General features: G+C 41.3%; 1 protein-coding gene across 2 annotated transcripts in view; it reads left to right on the forward strand.

Annotated features, from left to right (window-relative positions):
• The first annotated feature begins 7,215 nt into the window (after positions 1–7,215).
• The window catches only part of SPSB4 (splA/ryanodine receptor domain and SOCS box containing 4), a 192,778-nt gene continuing 177,386 nt past the window's right edge, over positions 7,216–22,607 (forward strand). For both annotated transcript variants that reach the window (XM_077348943.1, XM_077348944.1), the window contains exon 1: positions 7,216–7,452. The gene's annotated coding sequence lies outside the window, so the exon portion shown is untranslated. The remainder of the gene's footprint in view (positions 7,453–22,607) is intronic.

Raw genomic sequence — 22,607 nt, forward strand, 5'->3', positions numbered from 1 at the left:
GCAGTTGAAAACTCTGGGCCATTCTGCACTTGATAAATATAGTGAAATACTCACCTTACGCAGACACCATATTTTTGACATTTTGCACAACGTTGCCAACATCCAGAGTTCAAGCAGCAAACTGGTAGCTACATCCTCCATTTGAAAGCACTAGCTGGGGAATCACATAAAGTTGATTCCCCAGCCTAAAAAGCATGAGCCACAGAAGAGCAACCAACAAGCCACATGCTAAAGAAATGTGTGGAGCTGAAATAGCACTATCTCTGCCTCCAATTCCCGCCCTCGTACCCACCTCCCTCTCCCTTCTCCTGGGGGCGTTTTTTTTTTTTAAGCAAACTGCATGGAACAATGAATAGGCATTCAATCACGCAGGCAAAGCAAAACAAAAAACAAAAAAAAACCTCCCCCCCCCCAGTTAAAACACAAAGCATGCCTCTCTAAAGTCCCCACCCCAAAATCAGGAATAAGATTAATTTTTAACAGATTCAAGGCTCATGATTCCATAAGGGGTGGCATTATAAAAAGCACTATGCATCTCTGATTTCAATGGAGAAGTTTTCCTTTAAAAAAAAAGTTAGTTGGCATCCTGGGCCCTTTAAAACATGGAGAAAGGTGATTGGCTGCCTGGCTTGATTGACAGGCAGAAGAGAGTCACGTGTAAAGCACGTTGCTCTTTTCCACCATTTCAAGCAGTCACACAGAGTGCAAGAAGCATGAGAAGGTGGCAGACGAAAGCAAGAAAGCCAGAAGGTGAGGAATGACACAATAATTTTTAGTGTTTCGCCATTTTGCTGGCGTGATACTATTTTTTTCAATGTACGGAAATGTCCCTCCCCCCCTCTCTGGATATCATCAGCATACTGATAACAGCCATCACCAAAGTTTCTGATCATCTTGGTTGATGGCTGCATTCACATGGGCCTCTTTGTACAGGTTGGGTTTAGGATCCCCAATTTATGTAACAGCTTCACTGATAATAATGTTCCACATGAGAAAGTTATTCCTCAAGCCCCAAGCCAAGCCATAGTAAATATGATCCAGGAACTGTACCTAAGGCTACTAACAAATCAAGCAGAATTACTAGACTTTTCCTTATCCTCCTATAAGTATAATAATTTATCACCACCATTGAAGTTTAGATGGGAGAAGTACAACCTGACATATAATCAGATTTGAAACTAACAGAAATGGTCAAGGGAAGATGTCTCACTCAGATACTCTTGAAATTGTTCTTCCATTAAATGCAATACCTTGCTCCCAAACAGAAGGTTAGACACTGGCTTATAATTTGCCAGGTCATATTTCATGGCTTCTTCAAATGCAGTCCTTATTTTAAGGCTTCTGGGGGGAAAAAACACCCTTGACCAAAGAGGTATTGATAATTGTCTTTAATAAGTTGAACCCAATAAAAACTGAGACAGTTTTAAAGCTGCCATTGTAGTCATGAAGTCCTACATTTAAGCAGAGATACTAACTTCAGTATGAATGTTTCTGAACACCAGGCCCAAGATAATTTCTGAAAGCTAATTTGGGACTCTCAGTGAGCGTAATATTTTAAAATAAATACAATAGAAGCACAATAACAAATACATTTGTGCCCTCTTGTCACAAAAGTACACTTGAGAAATATTGTTGGATGATGCCATAAACTGTGGACATAATTTGCCATAAATTTTTAGTTAGTAATCTTCTTATAAATTTGGTGTCCTTTTATTAATATGATATTCAAAGTATCTATTTTTAAATACAAAATGCCATGAAACATTATAAGTGCAATAAGTATAATCATCGTTACTAAATAATAAGTATTTGCTCTGTGATCTATCTACAGCATATTTCAGTAACATCTTTAGGAATATCTTCTAAAATGTAAAAGAAGACCCATGAGGAGTGATTTTTAATTGGCTAGATAATGAGTTTGAAAAATTAAGTTGCCCTTTGCTGTGGAAAGTAAATATAAACTGATTGTAAAGAGTTCAGTACGTTTGCACATTAAGAGGGTCAATAATGGATGTTAGAATGTAATTATATTTGTAATCATATCTTGGTTCCTCTTCTCATTTAGCAATATTCTGTATTATGGTTGGATGTATTGGATAACTATATTGAAGGAGGAGGGTATGTAACAATTTGATCCATGTGTTTTTTCTTATCACATTTTACTCTACTCTTCCTTTGAGGATCTCATTGTAGCTTCATGAAATTGTAGGGATTTGTAAGCAGACCTTTCTGGTCCTAAGTCCAATATTATAATCACAATATTATAATCACAATATTATAATCACATGGTTCATATCTTTCAGAGAAGAAATTTTGTTTGAGTAAAAAAATTATCAATTAACATAAAATATTTGTTTCTTTTTTTAAAATAGCAGGATTGTTTTCCTTTTGTGGGTATTTATTTCCTCATGAGGGGTACAAAATTTATCCATATCACTATCAACACCACCACCAAATTAAGATTTGTTGGGCTGCCATGTAACCAATTGATTTGGGGAACCAATCCCAGAATGGTCATGTGACTTGAATCACAGACACTTCTTTAGCAACATTTGATCTTATCCTGATGTAACAATACTTCCAATACACACAGGGATGCTTTGCCACCTATCTTCAAGATCACTGCTAATCTGGTTAGACTTTGAGTTCTAAGAAGCATATCTTCAGAGAGCTGAAAAGGTTTATCCATGCATAATGATGATGAAAAACAGTTCAGTGGAACCACCATATGAGTTCTCCTTATAAGGACAACAAAAGGTAGGGGCTTTGGCTTTGATGTGATAGGAACATCTAATTGGCCACTGTGGAAAATAGCATGGTAGACTAGGAATACTGGTCTGGTCCAGCAGGCTTATTTTTAGGTTCTTATTTATGGTTGTTAGGGTTATTTAGGTTCTTATATATGGCCAGGCTAGGCCCATCTTGTCAGATGTTGGCTGCTATACACGTTGGCTCTGGTTAGCATTTTGATGGGAGACATCCAAGGAATACTGGGGTTGTGATATGGAGGCAAGCAATGACAAACCACTTCTGAACGTCTCTTGCCTTGAAAAACCTACAAGGTCACCATGAGTCAGTTGAGACTTGATGGTCCTTCCCACCCATTATTTATGGCTGTTCCTCAACTGTATAATGCTTTTCTTTGTATCAATACAGGAACAAGGAGGAAGGTGTACAGTAATGTACTGTCCACAAATTAAGATCCTTATTACGAGTTCTGATCTCTGTGCCCCATTCCCAAAGGTGAGGCAGGTGATGACAAGAGATGGGCTCTTTCAATGGTGATACTTTACCTATGGAATACCCTTCCCCTTGATTCTTGCCTTTCTTTTAGTTGTCAGGCCAAAACATTTCTTTTCACCCATGATTTTAATGAAAGGTTTGACCTTTTAAATTTGTTTTTATTTTCTGCCTCTAGCCTGAGGACATTTTTATAAACATCATTGTAGGTCTCTGAAGTTTCATGCTGTTTTTATGTTCTTGCTGGGTTTTTAATAGCTGATTAATTGTAATATTTTTGGCTCTTTTATTATCATAATGTTTTGGAAGCTACCTCAAGCAGGTTCCATAGATGGATGGCATACAGATTTTCTAAATAACTATCAGAAATGCAGTGACCTCTTCCCCTTCATTCCAGCTTCTGAGCTAGCAGGTGATAAAGTATTAGAAATGTAAAATACCTTCTGGGCATTGTAGAAGGCTGTGGGGAAAGAAGTCAATAATTGTCTCCTCACTGAACAAATGACCAAAAACACATTTGCTTCAACTACCACCACACACTTAAAATTGGGTTATGCAGTGGAGCAGCAATGCGTCTTTGAGGTAGAACTGGGAAATGAGAGAGTTGAAGTGATGAGACATTTCTCCCTCAGTCCCCATGAAATTTCATGAGCCTTTAAGTAAGCACTGTAAATATTGTAGCACCTACCCTGCAATTTAGCAGATTAAAAGGAGCTTTGTAGACATTCATCCTTTTTGATATGAATGCACACATTGTTGGGTATTACAGAAAAGCAAAAGATGCGTCCCACTATTATAAATCTTGTATTTTCTCTGTGTGAACTGGAGAGTGGCTTTTTCCTGTGATAAACTGCAAGTGTTCACATTTGATTTAGTGATAATCACATCCTGCCATCTCAGACATCTCCTCTAGAATACCATATAATATCACAGCTGCAGAAACAGGAGCCCTTACAATATAACTACAAAGAAGAATCCACCTGTTTTCCCCCTCAACACACATTGAGGTTTTCCTTTTAAAGGGTGAGGTTCAGGACAGGAAAGCCTGTGGCTCTGATCATTGGCATATGTAAATATCCATCATTTCACTGAGACTAGCAGGTCTGTATTTTCCTCCTTTCAACATGTGCAAGCTTTTCTTTCTGTGTGCATTGTGGATCACAGAATGTCAGACGTTAAGAGAAGATTGTGAATTGCAGGATTACAGGATGTCAGACATTCAAAGAAGACATTAAAAGACTATTGCTATTGCCTGGGAACAATTTTGCCTCAATAAGTATTTCACTTGCATTCTATCATCTTGGCTGTGAACAATTGCTACCTACCAGCATTCACATCACATGCTAGCATTGAGTTGGCAAAATACAAACCAATCTATAGGCGACAACACTTGAGGTTTAAAAGATGACTTCTGAATTTATATTCAAGATTAAATTGCCTCCCAAACGCCCGGGTGAGAACCTACATTTGCAGCTCCTTTAAAATATGAGTGGGAATTGTGTAAGGAGCTGTCTAACCATCTCTCTCACTTGGTGTACCCGCTGTGCTTCTGCTCAGACATACACACGTTCATGTAGCAGGTCTGAGTCCTCCTTTGTGTCATCTTTGTATCATCTTCACGTCTTTTGATTCACTCCTTGAAAACTAACTGCAGAAATTTTTATATAATTCATCTGTACCCCCACCTTTCTCCCCAAAGTGGCTTACATCATTCCTCTTTCCTCCATTTTATCCTCACAACAGCCCTGGCAGGTAGACTAGACTGAGAGAGTGTGACTAACTCAAAGTTACCCAGAGAACTTCCATTGCATGAGTGGGAATTTAAACACGGACTGCCATTCTTCACTACCATACCACAGCGACTCTCAGGGTGAACAGCCAACTTCAGAAAACACCGTACTTAAAATGATACAAAAAGCGTGATTGGCTGGGCATACAGTATGACTGAAACCCATGGCAACACTATCTCTGTGATCCCAGGATAATGTGGGGAAATTCTGGACCCACATAGGAGGAGCCTATGCCGATGCTTGTCCCATGTCGACACCCTCCACAAGAGACTGGATGAATGTTTGCATGGGGAAGAACCATTTAGGTTGCATAGGGTTCTATTTAGCTGTTTTATTTTTATCTGGATTTTAATAAGATTATTAAATTTACACTTTATTAAAATTCTATTAAATTTTATTAAAACATTTTAATAACAAGATATTTCCATGCATTCCAAATTCCCATCTATACAGAGTTCTATACCCTGATCTACATATTGCAAAACCAGATCATGCTATTGATTCTTCTGCAAGTTGGAATGGACTTGCAGATGTGGTTCTGTTGTCTATCTAGGGTGTAAACTGTACAGAGCTTTTATTCCAAACCCAGATCGATTCAGTCCCTGCCCTCTACACAGAATGCGATTTCCGTTTGGATTTTGGGCGATTTAAATTTTCCTTCTGCAGCAAGAAGGATTGATCCAGAGTGACCCTACCTTTATTGTGCGATATCTTAGAGTGCTTTTAATGCTCAATATCCATATTGGGAAACCAAGCTCCGTGATAGAGAACCTCTGATAGGCCACACCTGGTCATGTGACAAGCTTGCCTTAAAGGAGAAGCCCCTAATTTCTCTCAACTTGTCGGTCCTGGATTTTTCCTCCCTCCTCTGCCTTTTTCGATCTTCTCCCCAACCCCTCCAAGAAAAGAAAGAGGCTCCCTGCTTGGCTCCTCTCCCCCCCCCACCTTCAAGAAAAGAAAGAGGTTTGGCTTCCCCCCCCTTCTGAACTACCCTAACCATGTGCAAAGACTTTCCTGTTTCAATGGGGAGGGGGGGAGGGAAGAGGAAGACCCGAGTTCAAAGCGATCTGAATTCAATAGGATTGACAATGGAATAAACAAAGTAAGTGCAGATTCTGCCTAGGTCTAGTCATGGGACAGGCGAGCAGGTATGAATTCAGTTGCCACTCTAATTCCCAAATGGGTACTACTAATGCATTTGAAGAAAAAATATTGCTGATATTTATGTTTTTTTGCATTATTTTCCTCATAGTCCCTTTTTGCCTGTCTGATCATCAACTTGTATTCTATTTGCTACAGCCTGTGCTTCCTTTAATTTACTTCACTCACTTAAAGGAATCCTTACCATTTACCATTTCCATTACTGTGTTTGTTAGCCATGCAGGCCTATACCTATTTGTATCTTTCCTAACCTGCAATGTACATTTATTGGAGCTTCTAGGATTGAAGTTTTAAATAGTCTCCAATCTTCAGGAAGGGATTTGACACTCCTTACCTTTCCTTTCAGTTTCTTCTTCATAAGCCCCCTCTTTTAAGAGAAGTTATCCCTTTTAAAGTTAAAAGTGGTTGGGGGCAACTCCCTATTTACATAAATGTTGAATTTAATAACATCACGGTCACCGTTCCCAACCCACACATACATCTCTCACTGAGTCTTGGGCATTACTTAGGACCAAGCATGGGATTGCTCTCCCCTGGCAGGTTCAGTGATCATCTGCTCTATTCATTTCAGCCCTGTGGTCAGGCCTTTTTATTATGCACATTGAGTAAAACAAAACACAGACAGTAAAATTAATTTAATCACATTAGTGTTATTTTTAAAAAGGGCATTTAGGAGAGGGTAAATTTTTGGGTGCTCTGTTATTTTGTCATTTACTAATTCTCATACTGTTGCTCTCCGGTTTGCTTTGAGTGGGATACAAATCTTACACATAAGTAACTCTAACATGTAACACAGCCATTCTCTCTCTCTCTCTCTCTTTCACATATCAGGTAATGGCTTGAACAAATCCCGCCCCGGTCACACTCTGCAAATGCCCTGCTCCACATCCTAACGCGTGCGGCGGCATGCGTGCCTACAGTCCCCGTCCCCTGCCGTCTCCTTCCTTTCCAGGCAAGTATGGCCGGGGCTAGGACCCTGTGGGAGCGCCTGGCGCTGAGTAGCGCCGCTTGATTCTACTGTGGCAGGCTGCTGCTGGTGGTGGTGATCCCAGCCTATTTGACGGGCAGGGCGGCATCCCTGCTTCCCCGTCTCCTTCTGGTCGCCTTGGGGATGACTATCCGAGCGCAGAGGGATGCCTGAGGAAGGCGGCGGCGGCGGCGGCGGCAGCGGCGCCCAAGGGCTGGACGGAGCCGAAGCGGCTGGGGAGGGCAGTCGATGAAGTTCGGCGCTGCTGCCGCCGGGGCTGAGGAAGCCGGCACGGTAAGGACGCGTTCCCAGCGCCTCCCTTTTCGAGTTTGTTGGTGCCAGGAAGCCCTTGCTCGGCTCTCTCCTGCCGCTTTAACCGTCTCCTTTCCGGGCGGGGGGCTTGGGCAGCGGCGTCGCCGTGTGGTGACCACTCCCTGCGTTTCCCTCCCGCCTCAGCCCACACGTTGGGAAACGACCGCGTGGGTTGGGCGGGAGGGGGTGGGTGATGAGCTCAGCCGGGCGGACAAGGGACGGGGACGGGGACGACGGGGACGGGGACGGGGACGGGGACGGGGACGGGTGGGTGGGTGGGATTTTGGTCCAATTTCTGCTGCCCTTGGAAGTTGGAAGGCGGTGGGGAGCCCAGCGCCCGGCTTGTGCCTTGCAGTGTCCCGGGGACCGTCATGTTCTCTCCTATCTGTAGGGGTGTGTTTTCACTTTGGGCTAAGGAAACCTTTTCCCCCCCTCCTGTGGCGTGATGGTCTTGTGTCTGCAAGAAGAATCCACGAAGGGAAGAATCACAAAAGACCTTGTGAATGAAGCAGACATGGTTCCTGTGGGAATTGCCTTTACAAATAATTGATTAGCAGTCATGGGTTGCAGTATGATGCCATCACCCACAAAGGCACCACAACTCTGTGGATTTGTGCTTCTGCTGTGAACCAAGGCCCCAAGTGTGAGGACAGTGAAGCAAAATAGCATCCTTCAGAGGCTTGGTCATCTGGTTGAGACGGGCTGGGACCTGTGTAAAGCAGTGATGTGGCATGCTGTCCTGGACTTTCTTCCACACCATGCCTTCCCTGCTACCCTCACTTACTGCTTTTGTGGAGATGCAGAGAGCAGTGCCCAGCACAGTTGTCGTACATAGCTCTAGCAGGAAAACTTTTCCTGCAGCTGTCCTAAGGTAACTGCTGGCATTTCAAGCTGTTGTTTGGGGATGGATGATTAGGCCTTTATTATAAGTAGTAATAATAATAATTTGAAGGAAGGAAGGAAATGATCCCCTCTCCTGTTTCCCTGTTAGGAATGTACAAGTTGGTCTCCAGTGTGACTGGAATTTGCTAATATGAGTAAACTATAAAAATGCAATATTAATGCATTTGGGGTTCAGCATTGCACGTCAATATCTGTTGATGAATATTAATAAGTTAGGTGGGCCCTGCAGTAACTATACATGTCCTGGACAACTGATCCCAGTATGCAGATGTAAGCTACAGAGTCCATTCTTAATAATTGTCTGTGCTTACAGAATAATTTTGGATGTACTGAATAAATCCAGATAGGCACAATGCATGGCGTTCTATAAGCACTGTAGAATCACTTCAGGGGCTGTTTAGGAAGAAATAGAGACAACCGGTTTTCAGAACGAGTGTGTCTGCTTGGGCAAAGTCAATGAAACTAGATCCTTCATCATGAAGACATTTATTGGTAAATAAGCTCCTTTTTGAGCCTTTTGTGGCGCAGAGTGGTAAGGCAGCAGGCATGCTGTCTGAAGCTGTCTGCCCATGAGGCTGGGAGTTTGATCCCAGCAGCCGGCTCAAGGTTGACTCAGCCTTCCATCCTTCCGAGGTCGGTAAAATGAGTACCCAGCTTGCTGGGGGGGTAAACGGTAATGACTGGGGAAGGCACTGGCACCACCCCGTATTGAGTTTGCCAAGAAAACGCTAGAGAGCGTCACCCCAAGGGTCAGACATGACCCAGTGCTTGCACAGGGGATACCTTTACCTTTACCTTAAGCCCCTTTTTATTTCAATGGGTCTTTCTTCAAAGAGAGTGCTTTAGGATGGGAGTGTAAATTAGTTTAAATTTAAGCCTGGTTTAGATTTATTTATTTATTCAGTTTATAGATAATTCATGAGCAACATATTTTATTGCTAAATGGTAATGTGGTAAATAAATGTATAAAAACACAGGTTTTCTTAAGCAATAATGTATGTTGCACTAAGGTAAATCATTCAGATAACACGCTCAGTTGGTAGTCCCTAAGAAAATCTATTTGCCTTAATTTTACTAGACCCTTGTACCTCAGTAATTGTTCCATAGTGTCCAGTACATCTTTCATGCTGCCTGCTAAACTCACCCCAGCCTATTTCCTATAATTGCTGCTCTCTTCCCTTTTCTATTTTTGCCCTTCACATGTCCTTCCTTCCCATCCAAATAGCTGCTTACTGTTCCTCTAGAGGCAGTAATGCTCTTTGGGATGAAGGCGCTATGCCTCAATATGGAACAAAGTACATTTGCAGGCCAGTTTTACCACCACCACCACCATACTTGTGAATTGTCTTGCACAATCCATGTGAGGAAGGAAGAACAGATTGATCACGATCTTTAAAAAAAAAAACAACCTATTTTAATTTTCAATTGAGAAACTACTACAGATCAGTCTAAAGTTTTAAAAAAATGGGCGGCACTTCATTAAAAAGTAAGGTGAGTACTGAGCTCTAAGGACAGAGAAGGTGGTATTAGTGCTTCTTATACAGTGAAGCTGCCATCAGGACTGGGGGCCCATAGCACCAGAATCAGTTTTAAGGGAAGGAGAGAGATTACAGCCCTGATCCATGGAAGGAAGGCACTCTGTGGAGCCCCTGCTACATGGATAAAGAGGTCCTGGCTGTTGTATACCAAGTCAAATCGCTGGCCCATCAACTGTCCAGTATTCTGACTACTAGTGATTCTCCAGAGTCTCAGAGAAAGAAAGATCTTCCCAGCAGCTGTTTTCTAAGGTCCTACTAGGTGTGACATTTTCCATGAGTACTATTATAGGTTACATGTGTTGGGTTTGTTTCCTGTTAGACCCCTTTTCTCTTTGTATACTTCAAAGAAAGCAGCTTCATTCTTCAAGGGCACTGCCTGCTGGCTGAGAATGTTTCAGCTGCTGTCTCCTGTGTTTCCGTCTGGCTGAAAGTTCCACAGAGTCCTCTGGTCCACTGAGGAGTAACTCTGTGGACCATCGGCCAATCAGCTGCATCAACCACAGCTGCTGAAGCATCATGTATGCTGCTGTTGCCATTTAAAAGTAAGTGATTGATGAAAGAGTGATGTTTAATAAGGAGGAAGTTGTAGATCGGGGAAAGGGTGTCACTGCCTGCCATGTGTACAAGGCCTGGAAGAAGAAGAAGAAGAGGAAGAAGAGGAAGAAGAAAAAGAAGAAGAGGAGTTGGTTCTAATCTACCCGAAGGAAGCTCAACGTGGCTTACAGTCACCTTCCCTTTCCTCTCCCCACAACAGATGCCCTGTGAGGTGGGTGAGGCTGAGAGAGCCCTGATATCACTGCTCAGTCAGGACAGTTTTATCAGTGCCATGGTGAGCCCAAGGTCACCCAGCTGGCTGCTTGTGGGGGAGTGCAGAATCAAACCCAGCATGCCAGATTAGAAGTCCGCACTCCTAACCACTACACCAAACTGGCAAAAGAAGAGGGCAAAAGGAGATTGTTTACATATTATAAAGTTATTTTTTGAAGAGAAAGGGATGGGAGGGGAGGTTGAGGAGGTGATTTTGCCATGTTGTTGCTGTTTTTTGTTTGTATGTTTTGTCTGTTTTAATGTTTTTTTATTGGACACATTCATAACCCACCACGAGCCGATTTTGGGAGTAGCAGGCAATAAATTTTAATAATAATAATAGAGAAAAAGGGTCTAACAACACTTGATGCAGACAACACATAATTATATACATTGAACTAGGATGTTGGGGATTGACCTAGGGGCCTTTTAGCAAGCAAAGTAAGTGCTGTGCCAGTAAGTCAAGATTGGCCCATTACTTTCAGTTATGAATATGAAAATTGCATCTGAGAAACTATGAAAGGATGTACCCGATATCTGAAAATAAATATTTTCAAGAAATATATCCTTTGAGAATCAGAATAATAAAGTTGAACCCCTGCAGAATGCAGGAAATTCACAACTGCCTGTCTACCCACAGTGACCCCAATTTCATGAGCAGATGTTGCCCCCCCCCCCGCGTTGTATCCAGAATCCCTGTTTAGTTTGGTCTGGAAGAAATTTGCCTCCCAACTCAAAAATAGCAATCAGCATTTACCTGGACATGCAAGGAAGGTCAAAGCACCCTCACAGTCCCTTCTGCCCACCCACTCACAATCTGCTTAAGTGCACAGAATCAGTTTTTCTGTCAGATTGCTATCTAGTCTCTGTTTAAAAACTTCCAAAGAAGGAGAACCTACCATCTCCTGAGGAAGCCTGTCCACTGAGGAACTGCTCTATCAGTCAGGAACTTAAGCCAAACATGCTTTTGGATTCATTTCAACTCATTGGTTCTGAAAGCTGGTGCTATAAAAGATTCAATCAGTCATCCAGGTAGGATTGTCAGGCTTGGCCTGGTAACCAGTGAGAAAGAGGGATAAAAGGACAGGGAGTTATCAGTGATGCATAATGTCACTTTTGAAAAAACACAGACATGTTGTTATTGATGGGAGGGTTCCCCCCCAATTATTTTCTTCCTCCCAGGAGCCGCTGGAGTGTGTCAGCAGGTGTATAGCAATCCTACAATGAGGTGAAATGTTTAATTTCCTGGGATAGCCAAGTGAATTGGTTTTTATATACCTGTACAGAACTTCAGTGTAAAAGTGCTAAAGAAGTTCAGTTAGAGACCAATAAGGTTAATGACTGAAGGTACAAAAAAGTAGCTCTGGTGACCTAGTATATTGACTGTATAGGTATAGTTTTGCACAGTTCCTTTGCCATTATCAAATTAAGAACTACTAGACTCACTAATTGAGGGTACAGTCCTTTGTTCACATCTCTGATTTCCTTAGCCTTTTATTTCAGAAAGTAAAGAAATATAGCCAAGCTGTTCCACATGTTGAATTTCTATTTCATTAAGTTATATATTTCTGTAGGTCCTCCAGATTGCAGCACACCATGCATGAGTAATTGACGGTTTTTTTTTCCAACTACGTTTGTGTTGTAGTTCCCCTGTATAGATTACTGTGCTAGATGGGTGTCCCTTTGAAAAATAGTTCAAATGTTTCACCTGGTACAAAATGCAGAACCCAGAATGCTACTTGTGACTTTGGGACAGGGACCATGTTTAATAGGTCATACAATGATTTGCCTAAAAATTTGTTTCTGGACTGAGTTATATATGGTGTTGACTTTTAAACACTGCTCAGGTGAGCAAAGCTGTTCCAGCAGACCATAGGAGGAGAAGGTTTTCTTGCAGACTTGTGGGTCCAAGGCTATGAAGGGCTTTCATATGTGACAGCCAGTACCATGAAAGGACCATTGTAACCAATGAGGTCACTGCAGAGTTTAGTAAAATGCCAAGCTATGGCATAGCCCAAGTTGTGGCATTATGCATCAGCTGCAGTCTACAAATTGAATATGAGAGACATCTATGTGGAGGGCTTCCTGGAGACTGCTGAATAAGTTTTTATCCCTGAAGCTCTCTGATGGGTATTGAACATAATGTCTTAATGTTTTCTGTTGTTGGATACAACCCTTTTTTTTTTAGAAGCATTTACTCTGAGCAAGTTTTATTGCTTGTGTTGCTATTATTGCCTGTGGGTTGGTTCTGAAGTTTGTTTGCTACCAGCATAACTTGATTGTGCCAGAAGAAGGGGCAATAGTCATCAATCACATTATCCTGTTTCAGCCCACTTAGTAGCATGAAATGCTGTTCTTGCTGGGAGGGGGGAACAGTATGGGGGTGAAATAGGGTCTCCTGTGTACAGGGAAAATTGGGGGGTTAGATATCCCATTGTTGTGCCAGTGAAAGAATAATTAAAGTATGGACTTCACAGCTAGAAGATGCAGTGATGGCCATGAACATAGCTGGTTTTAAAATGGTATTAGATTCATGGAGGATAGGCTATAATCAGAGTACAACAAAAATTGAGTCCAATAGCACCTTTAAGACCAACAAAGATGTATTCAAGGCGTGAGTTTTTGAGTGCGTGCATTCTTCCTCAGACCTAGTCAGAGTGACAAAGGGATCCTCAATATTCAAAGACAGTAAGCCTATGAATACCAGTGCCAAGAAAGCATTAGGGGGTGCTTGGTCCCTTTGCCCTATTAGTTGGCCATCCAGGGCAGCTAATTGGATGCTGGACTGACCAATTTGTCTGATCCACTAGTTCTTATATTCTGATGTCTGAATTCCACCAGAACTTAGTTTTCTGAATATCCTGTGCTTTAAATTTTGTAAGCCATCTTGCGTACCATTTGGCAGCTGCTGGTAGCAGTATGAGATAGAAATGCATCAAATAAATAAATAATCACAACATGCACCATATACTTTTCAACCTCTTCATTATATCTTTTCACATGACATTTTTACTGCTAAGAACATTGTATAAGAGGAACCCTGCTGGATCGGACCAGATTAGCCAATTTTTTTCAGAGTAGAGTATTTCATCCTGACTGCAACATGAAAGACAGTTTTCAGGTTAGAGATTATATTTATTCATTTAAACCCTGCATTTCTCCCCAGTGGGGACTCAAGGCAGCTTACATCATTCTCCTCGCCTCCATTTTTCTCCTTACAACAACCCTCTGAGATAGTTAAGAGTGTGACCCACTGAGCTTCTGTGACATGAGTGGAGGCATGAACCTGGTTGAGTCCCTCATAGCTAGATATGAATATGAACCTACTTATGTCTTCCTGGTCTGAATTCAGCATACTAGAACTAACAATTTCTCAGCAGTAAAGTTTGCATTGACAACACAGACTAATTACTCTGTGGTAGATTGTATAGACACAAGAGAAAATATATATCATATGTTTTGATAATTGTAGTTTTTACTACATAAACAAGTTTCATATTGTAATCAGTATTCATTTTTTTGGGGCTGCATTACAATCATCATTATTCAGACTTTTAGTTTGTACTTATTGTTGATTATTTTAAACTTTGCCCTCTGCTTTCTTATATATGTAAAGATGCCTTATCAGTAACATAAAATTAAATCCACATAAAATTAAAGTTCAGGGTACACACTTTTTAAAATTATTAATTTGTGACACTTTCACTCTTTATTATTTCTGCCTTATTTTCATTTATGATGCTAGTTTCTTTGCATGTTGTGAAATACTTGGTTCCCTTCTGAAATAAATGATATTCATGTTATGTCACCAGTGTTATGCCCTGATCAAGACTCAAAATAGCTGACCCAAAAGATAAAATGACATGCAAATAGGCATATAATTGCCAAAGAAAGAATGTAGAGTATAGAAGAGAGTTTTAAAAACAATGCTAATGACAGCGTTTCATCATTGGTGGGCTACTCCATATTTTGAATTGCATCCAAAGCCTTGTATGTGCAGTGAACTATTTATATTTAGAAACCTTTATTTCATAGTGCCCTGACTGGATCACCCAGGCTAGCCTAAACTTATCAGATCTCGGAAGCTAAGCAGGATTGGCTCTGGTTAGTATTTCAATGGGAAGTCCAGGGTTGCAATGCAGAGGCAGGCAATGTCAAACCATCTCTGAATGTCTCATGCCTTGGAAACTCCATGGGGTTGCCAGAACTCTTAAGTTGTTCAAGAGACGATGGGATCACACAATAAACATGTTGCAGAAACACATGTCAGATGAATACTTTGTCTTTCAGGCTATACATAGCCAAGTTTTCATCCCACAGTCTTTGGCTCATTTCAAATGTTATATTTCTCAGATTCCAAATAATGGTTTGGAGGTCAAGATATGCCTGTATATCTTTCCTTTCTGCCACCTTATGTATAGAGTTTGCACTCACTTCCATAGTACTCACAACCTTTTCCAAAATGGTTATGTATGGCTAGCATAAATTTTGAAAGAGAAACCTCTTTCAAAACATGGCTTCTGGTTATGGTTTGGAAGCTGTTTCTGGTTTGTTATAAAAAGCAGTTTTAAATACAATTTGCTTTTATGTCCAAATAAGACTATGACAAACTATAGAATGGATGGACTGGAGAATTCATATGCAAGGGAACAGGAGAAAAGGAGTGAGCTTGTATTGTGTTTCGAATCTATAAACAATGATTTGGTTTTTCTGATATCCAAACTAGCTTTGTTTCCTCTTCCCTTGGTGCCATAGTGTTTCCTAGATTGGAATTTTGTAAGATGTTGCCCTGACTTGTATAACCCAGGGTAGCTTGAATTTTATCAGGTCTGGAAGCTTGCCTTGAAAACCCTATGGGGATAGACATAGGTTGGCTGCAATTTGACAGCTCTTTATACCACCACATTCTTATCCCTGTCATGTGCCATGGGGACTTAAGATACATAACTTTCCTGTAATCCCAGAGGGATCTAATAGAAGTGTTGGGATCATCATTTAGTGCTAGCCTGGGAGTTGAAATCACTTCCTCTAGGATAGCAGTTTGAGCTTAATGTTTTTGATGTCTGTTGTTAGGTGCAAAGTCATGTCCGACCCTTCATGACCCCATGGAAAATGATCCTCCAGGTCTAGACAGTGTTAATTCTTAATCCTTGTTTTCTGCCTGTGCCTATTTGATCTTGCACCTTGCCTTAACCTGGACTGCATGGTGGATGCTGACTGCTGTTCTGACTTCAGATACTGCCATAGCATCCTGACATCTGATCTGACCCTAACTTTGATTCTAATTTATCTTGCAGACCTGTTCTCTCTCTCTGACTTTGTCTCTCTGACCTCTGCGTTGAATTTTGACATCTCTCATTTATCCAAACAGCCCCCCTTCAAATGCATATATCCTGTCATTTAGTGATATAGTTGAGTTGTTAATTATTTAAGGAAGCTCTTGGTGAAAATTTTGGATCTCAGGAAGATGATGCCAGGAGTGGGAATGGGGGGGGGGGGAAGCAAAGCATGAAGATAAAAAGGCAAATCTTGTGTTCACAACACATTTTATGTTCTTTGCTGTTTCCTTTTTTGCCAGTATTTTGTCATTTCTGGATACATTGACATTTAATTATTGGAAACTGATTGCCAAGTTCATCTTTTTCCCATAGCATCATGATGGTCCCAGGTAGGATAGAGAAGCTCAATTTATTCTGTTATTTGAGGGTTAAATAGTCTGAAATCTGGACACTTGATGAGAAATTGATACAATATTTGTAGGCTCTATTATTCTTGATGCTGAATACTCTGTGTATATCAGTAAATGCTATACTGTATAAATATAAACTGTGGTACTTTAGAAGGACCTTTTAGCATAAAGAAGCTTGTTTGTTCATTTATTTTAAGCTCATAGATGGCAAAAGTCAATGGGACTAAAGCTCATGAAGTCAATGAGATCAAGTCAGCTTAAAATGAAATCCTGGCAGGCATAGACTGTGGATTTATTCATACCATGATTGATTGACATGAAGCAGAATTGGAGTAGGTATTGATCAGTCCATTTGTTTTAAGCAAATGTATTTTCTCCCTCTTTTCCTATTGTTATTTATGCATATTGGATCCAGCCCAGTTTCTGAAGCACCTCTACAATGTTTATTTTTCTTCATTAATTGTTAAATAAAACTAGTCAATAGTTCACTTTCCCACAAAAACATTCTTGAATAGTGTGAGTCGCAGTTGAATTAAGTCCTGCTTGAAGATAGCAGTTACCCTTTCTTGAGCAGAACTCTGTAACTGAGGATAATCAAAGCCATGATTAGTGCTGAGAATTCAACAAGTTAGGTAAAAATAACAAAATCAGTTGGTCTAAATAATTTAATCTTTCTTCTGTAAATAAACAGAATACATAAATGAATATCTTGGAACAGACTGATTTTCTGCATTCATTTCAGTGTGGCTTCAGACCACAGTTCAGAACAGAAACTGCTTTGGTTGCCTTGGTTGATGACCTCTCCTGAGAACTGGACAGGAGGAGTATGATTGTGCTAGTTCTTCTAGATCTTTTAGTGTCACTGTGGGTAGGCAGGTAGTTGTGAGTTCCTGCATTGTCCTGGAGGTCAGGTCAGATAAGGTCCCTTCCAATTCTAGAATTCCTTTGATACTGTCAGCCATAGTAACTAAGGTACCTCCTTGTGGAGGAACTGGGAGGCAATGTGTTATAATGGTTCATGTCCTAACCTGAGGGCAGCTGTGGGTGATGCTGAAGGGTTCCTGTAGAAATTGTTAAAATCCTTACATAGTCACAGACATGAGGAAGACAGCCTGGTTTGTTTATTCATCAGGAGCTAGAACTGAAATAGTGAGGTAGAAATGTTGCGAGTTCCTCCCTTACACCATATGAATAATCCTCCATGTGAAGCAGTGCCTCCAAATGAACAGCAAACACAACAGACCTTATTCCCACTCTTTGTATCTGCTGGTTTGAAGGTAATAACTTGGTTAAGCTGGGCTGCCTAGTGATTATAGCCTCAGGAGGCTATCTGCATGATGATATGGATTGTGCCCTTCTCCCACTGTTTTTCTGTACAGGCTTCTAACTTACAGTTTATGAATTGGGGCTAAAAAGAGTGCCTTGTATTTTCTATTGATACAGGTAAAAAGTAACTTTTTAATGTTCAATCACTAATGCAGGGAAGGTGAAATATCTATGGGCATTCTGTTGATGGAAGGAGGAGAATAATCAGATCCTCTTATCATGAACAATGCAGCTCACTCAGCCTTCATGCTTTTTTTACACAAGGCTTTCTGGGCTCCATGCAATGTCCTTTCAGGGTCACAGGAAGCTGCTGAGGTAAAGAAAAAGTGTGAAAATACGCTTCTGCTTGTGGAATATAGAATACCACTTATTGACATTATGCTGCTAGATACATGGTGGAATTAGTTCTTTGGAAAGCCAGGAACATTCTTACTGCATTGCTGAAGACATTTTTGTTTGAGAACTTTAGATGTCCAGTGAAATTAATAGAAGCTGTGTAAGAGTCTTTGTTTTTTTATGTATCTTTAGTAACCAGTGTCTTGTTAACCTTATGAACGGAGGAGAAATTAAGCCACTTGAAATTGGAGAATATCTGCTTTCTGTTATAATACTAATGTATTTTTTGACCTGTAGAGCTTCATGAGTTATCCAACCTTAAAATGTCACTGGCCCATCTGTCTCTAGCTCTTACATTCTGGCATTGCAAATCCAAAATCTTGGATTTGAGTACTATTTAAAACCCCAGGAGTAGGTTTCTGGCATGAGTTTTCTTGTCTGTTCCAGCTATTAAAACAGGAGAGAAACTTTTGTTACACCTGTTCTCTAGTAAGCCAGATGCCAAATTTACTGCACAACACAGATTAGCCTTTCATGGTCATACTTCATTTAGCCACAAAGGAGAGTTTAGGACCAATATACAGATTTCTATAATCAGTCTTACAGATATGCTCTGTCATTTTCTTTTGCCTGTTACCAGGTGTATTGAGCTGTGGACTCCACTGCTTTTCTTCCACCAATAGTCACTTTTCAATTATATAGGTTCTCCATAATTAATTTTGGTGCTTTTGAATGTGGCAGGCAGGGCTCTGGATAGTTCCTGTTTTAGGATGCAGTTGTCCAGGGAAATGTAGGAGGCTGAACTCCTGAAGGTGATGGATGATTTTGCAGATACTGAGACTTCTTTTACTAGGAAGCCACAAAGATCTATAAGTTTGGATCTTCGGGTTTATGGATAAATGGAGCTGCCAAGTCACATCATTGTTTTGATTTCTCAGTATTGTCTGCTTTGAGAGACAGTGTCTCTCTAGAGCCTCTGAAAGATCTTTGTCAGAATTCTTATTTGGGATTTTGTGACAAAGAAGTACATGCTCTGAACTACATATAGCCCTTCTGCTAAATAAATTGTAACATGTTCAATTCCCTCAAGACAAATTATGGTTAGTAGTTATGATTGGAGGAGGTAGTTTCTCCTTCAGTCACCCAGGGAACTAGATTTCCACAAGTTTCTCTCTTTTCAGCATTGGTTCTACTGCCCTCTCCTCCCTGGAGAATTTTTCTGTCAGGGCAAATCACTAAAGTAGTAAAGCACAAGGAAGAGTAAGCATGCCACTAGTGTTGTGATATAACAGTATATTACCTATCTAATTGGTGTTGTGTTTATCTCATTTACTTTAGAATTCTACATATGTTGTATCTAGTCACTTATTAGGATTGGACTGCCCACAGAACAGAACTTTCCTACCTTATATTGCAGACTATTCTGTTCCCCTACTATAATTTTGCTGAATACCAGCCATGTAGTTGGAGTGTCAAGCGCAGACAAAACTCACAAACAAACTTCTATAGAAAGAAAGCTTTAATTGGAAGTAGCTCTGAACACAATAACATTCGAAGTCAAGACTATTCGATATCAGGAGAGCAAGCAGTTGTCAATACAATTCTCCCGCTGAAACCCAAGCGTTCCCAAGGGAGGTGCCATCCCAGATTTCCTGCCAAGGTGTTGAAGTTAGCACGGCCTTGGTCAGGCCGGTGCCTCGGGCTAGCAGATAAGATGTTTACAGGAACTGGGTAACAATGTTTCACAGCAGGGAGACTATGCAGTGTGAAAATGCAAGGATCAAAGAAGGGGGGGAAATCAAAGGAAAATTACAGGCATAAGCATTCTGGTTACATGGGAACATTTCTGTAAAGGCACAGCTCTCCAAGATGGAGTCTCTTAGGTTCACTGAAACTCAAGCATGGCAGAGAGCAGGGACTGATCCGGACATGGAGTGCTGCACTGAAGAGAAGGAAAGGGGTAACGTTGCCCCATCTCTTTCCCCATCAGTTTAGCTTTCCTGATGCAGGAAGGGCAGTTTCATATCCCCCCCCACTCACTACAGTTGTAAATGATAAATCCAAATTTTTTCTACCCACTTCTCCCAGCAGTAGCAACAATGAAAGAAGCTATGGAATGAGATACAGTAGCTTGTGAAATTTGTGGAAATTTGGAAGCGGATCTTGAGCTGTCCAAGTTTGAGGAGGGGAAGGTGTTCATCAAGGATGTGATGTTGTAGATTCTGCCTCCTGGAACTGCCATTTTTTTCCTTGGGGGAATTGATCTCTATGGTCTAGATATCAGTTGAAATTGCTCTCCAGATGCCCAAGATCAGTTCCTCTGTGGAAAAGGCTGCTTTGTATGGTGGATTCTATGGCATCATGCCATGCTGAAGTCCCTTCCCTCCCCAAATCCCACCCTCCCCAGGTGCCCAAACTCTCCAGGTATTACCCAACTCAGCATTGACAGCTGTAACCAGGCCCCACCTGGAGCTAAGCAGTTATAGGAAAGTTTTCCCAACCATCACCATTGTTGCTGGAAGGGGAGAGGAGTCACAAAGAAGCTGTTTCCTATCCCTACTGTTGTAACCCGCCACGAGCCGCAAGGGAGTGGTGGGTAATAAATCCAATAATAATAATAATAATAATAATAATAATAATAATAATAATAATAATAATAATACAGCTAACTCCCCCTAGTAAGCCACTGTGAGACTGTCCATCTTTTTGTTTGCTTATGTTCTTATTCCCTCCAGCTCTTTAAGTAAACTGTGGCCCTGTTTTTTTAATTATTATTGACTGTGTGGAAACTGGAGAATAAGCAAATGTCACTGAACAGAACTAAAGTTATTATTAGGTAAAGGAACAAAATCACTTGGGGGATTATGGTGTAAAATGCCCATTCATAAACAGTTTTGGGAGGAGAATCGGACCAAACTGGACAAATGATGGGCTAGGGAACATAGCTGGTTTGCATAAGCTTTTCATCTGGCCTGCAAGCTGAAGAATTTGTCAGGTTCACTGGATCACAGAATCAATTTTGTAGACTGTTCCTCCTGAAAAACTGTTAAACCGATCAAAGGTCATACCATTAAGATACAAAGACTGGGAGAGATGCCACATGCTGTAATTTTGACATCAATTTTTTATTTCCAGTAGCAGCAGAATTTTGGTGCTGAAAGCCAGAGGAATGGGCATGTGATTTTGAGTAGAAACCCATATACAGCCCTCAGGCTGAAAAATGTGATCATCTTTGTTTTATTAGATGCTCTTACCACCATTATCACAAGCTAGAATTGTCAGGCTGGGAGTAGGAGTCATTAGGAGACTGGGGGGAGCTGGGGGGGGGTACTGGTAGTGTAACATTACTTCTGTGAAAAACCTGAAAGTGACATCATGCTTCTTTAGGAATTGCCAGAAACACTGTAGTAAAATGATACCAGCGATGAGTTACTGATATAACTTCTGAGTTTCCTCAGAAGTAACATTAATCTGGTCTATGAATAATTGAAAACTCTATGGTAAAACCATTCTCCTGGTGAGTCATGGAGAGGTGTGACATTTTCCAGATGGCCATTTAAAGTGTTGCATCCTGCTGCTGTTCTAAGTGGCCATGGGAAACTGGAGGCAGAGGCAGGGTACTGACAATCCTTCCACAAACCCAATCCATAGTTTCATTTGGTAAAGTATTTTGAGCTTAGCATACATAAATTCCAGGTATTGTAGTTGCAGAAGCAAAATGACGTATTTCATTGCTACACCAGATATCAAATGTTGATAGACTAAAGCGCAGCTGGGAATTAATTCCATTGATAAGGGTTCTCTTCCATGCCTTTTTAAGGGGGATTAATTGCCACTTTACTTCAACCTGCATGGAACAAACTTTGGTCTCTTTTTGACTGCTGTTTTATCTAGGGCCATTTCGCACGGCTTCAAAATAGCACAATGGTTGCTAATTGGAAACGCTACTAATTTGCCATAACCCACGACGTCGTAGACAATCTGCAACAATCCTGAAACCAATCAGCAAAAAGCGCTTCGTTGTGGCGCTTTCAGGGGAATCCAGAAAAGTGAATTCACCCTCCGGATAGCGATACACTCCTGCAACCAATCTGCAACAATAGCGATAAAGACCTGTGCGTTACCATTGTTGTGGGTTCTTCAAAGTCCCTCCCCCTGAGCCTGTCCTCCAAACTTCCGGCGAAGCGATCGCCATTTTTTTCCCCCGAGCGAGTGGAGATCAACTCACCGGCGAGCCTCCGTTTAGCCAGTGAGGCTTCCCAGGCTGCAGTCCCTCCTCAGAGCAGTTTAGTCACTAAGCACAAGAAGCCCGCAGAAGCCCGTTTGCTGATGTATTTTCCCTTTATTTTTCACACTGTTTCGGCTGAAAATCGCGCCCGTGGGGGGGGGAGGGGGGAGGGGGGATTTTTTTTTTCCCACTCGGAGGCAGCATGGCCACGATAAAATGACAGCTCAAACAGAGGCTTCCCCGGCTTCAGTCCCTCCCCTTCAGTCACTGAAGTGACCTTCAGTTTCACACATTCCATTCAGCCGAAAAT

This window comes from Paroedura picta, chromosome 8 (assembly GCF_049243985.1).
Source record: "Paroedura picta isolate Pp20150507F chromosome 8, Ppicta_v3.0, whole genome shotgun sequence".
NCBI lineage: Eukaryota > Metazoa > Chordata > Lepidosauria > Squamata > Gekkonidae > Paroedura > Paroedura picta.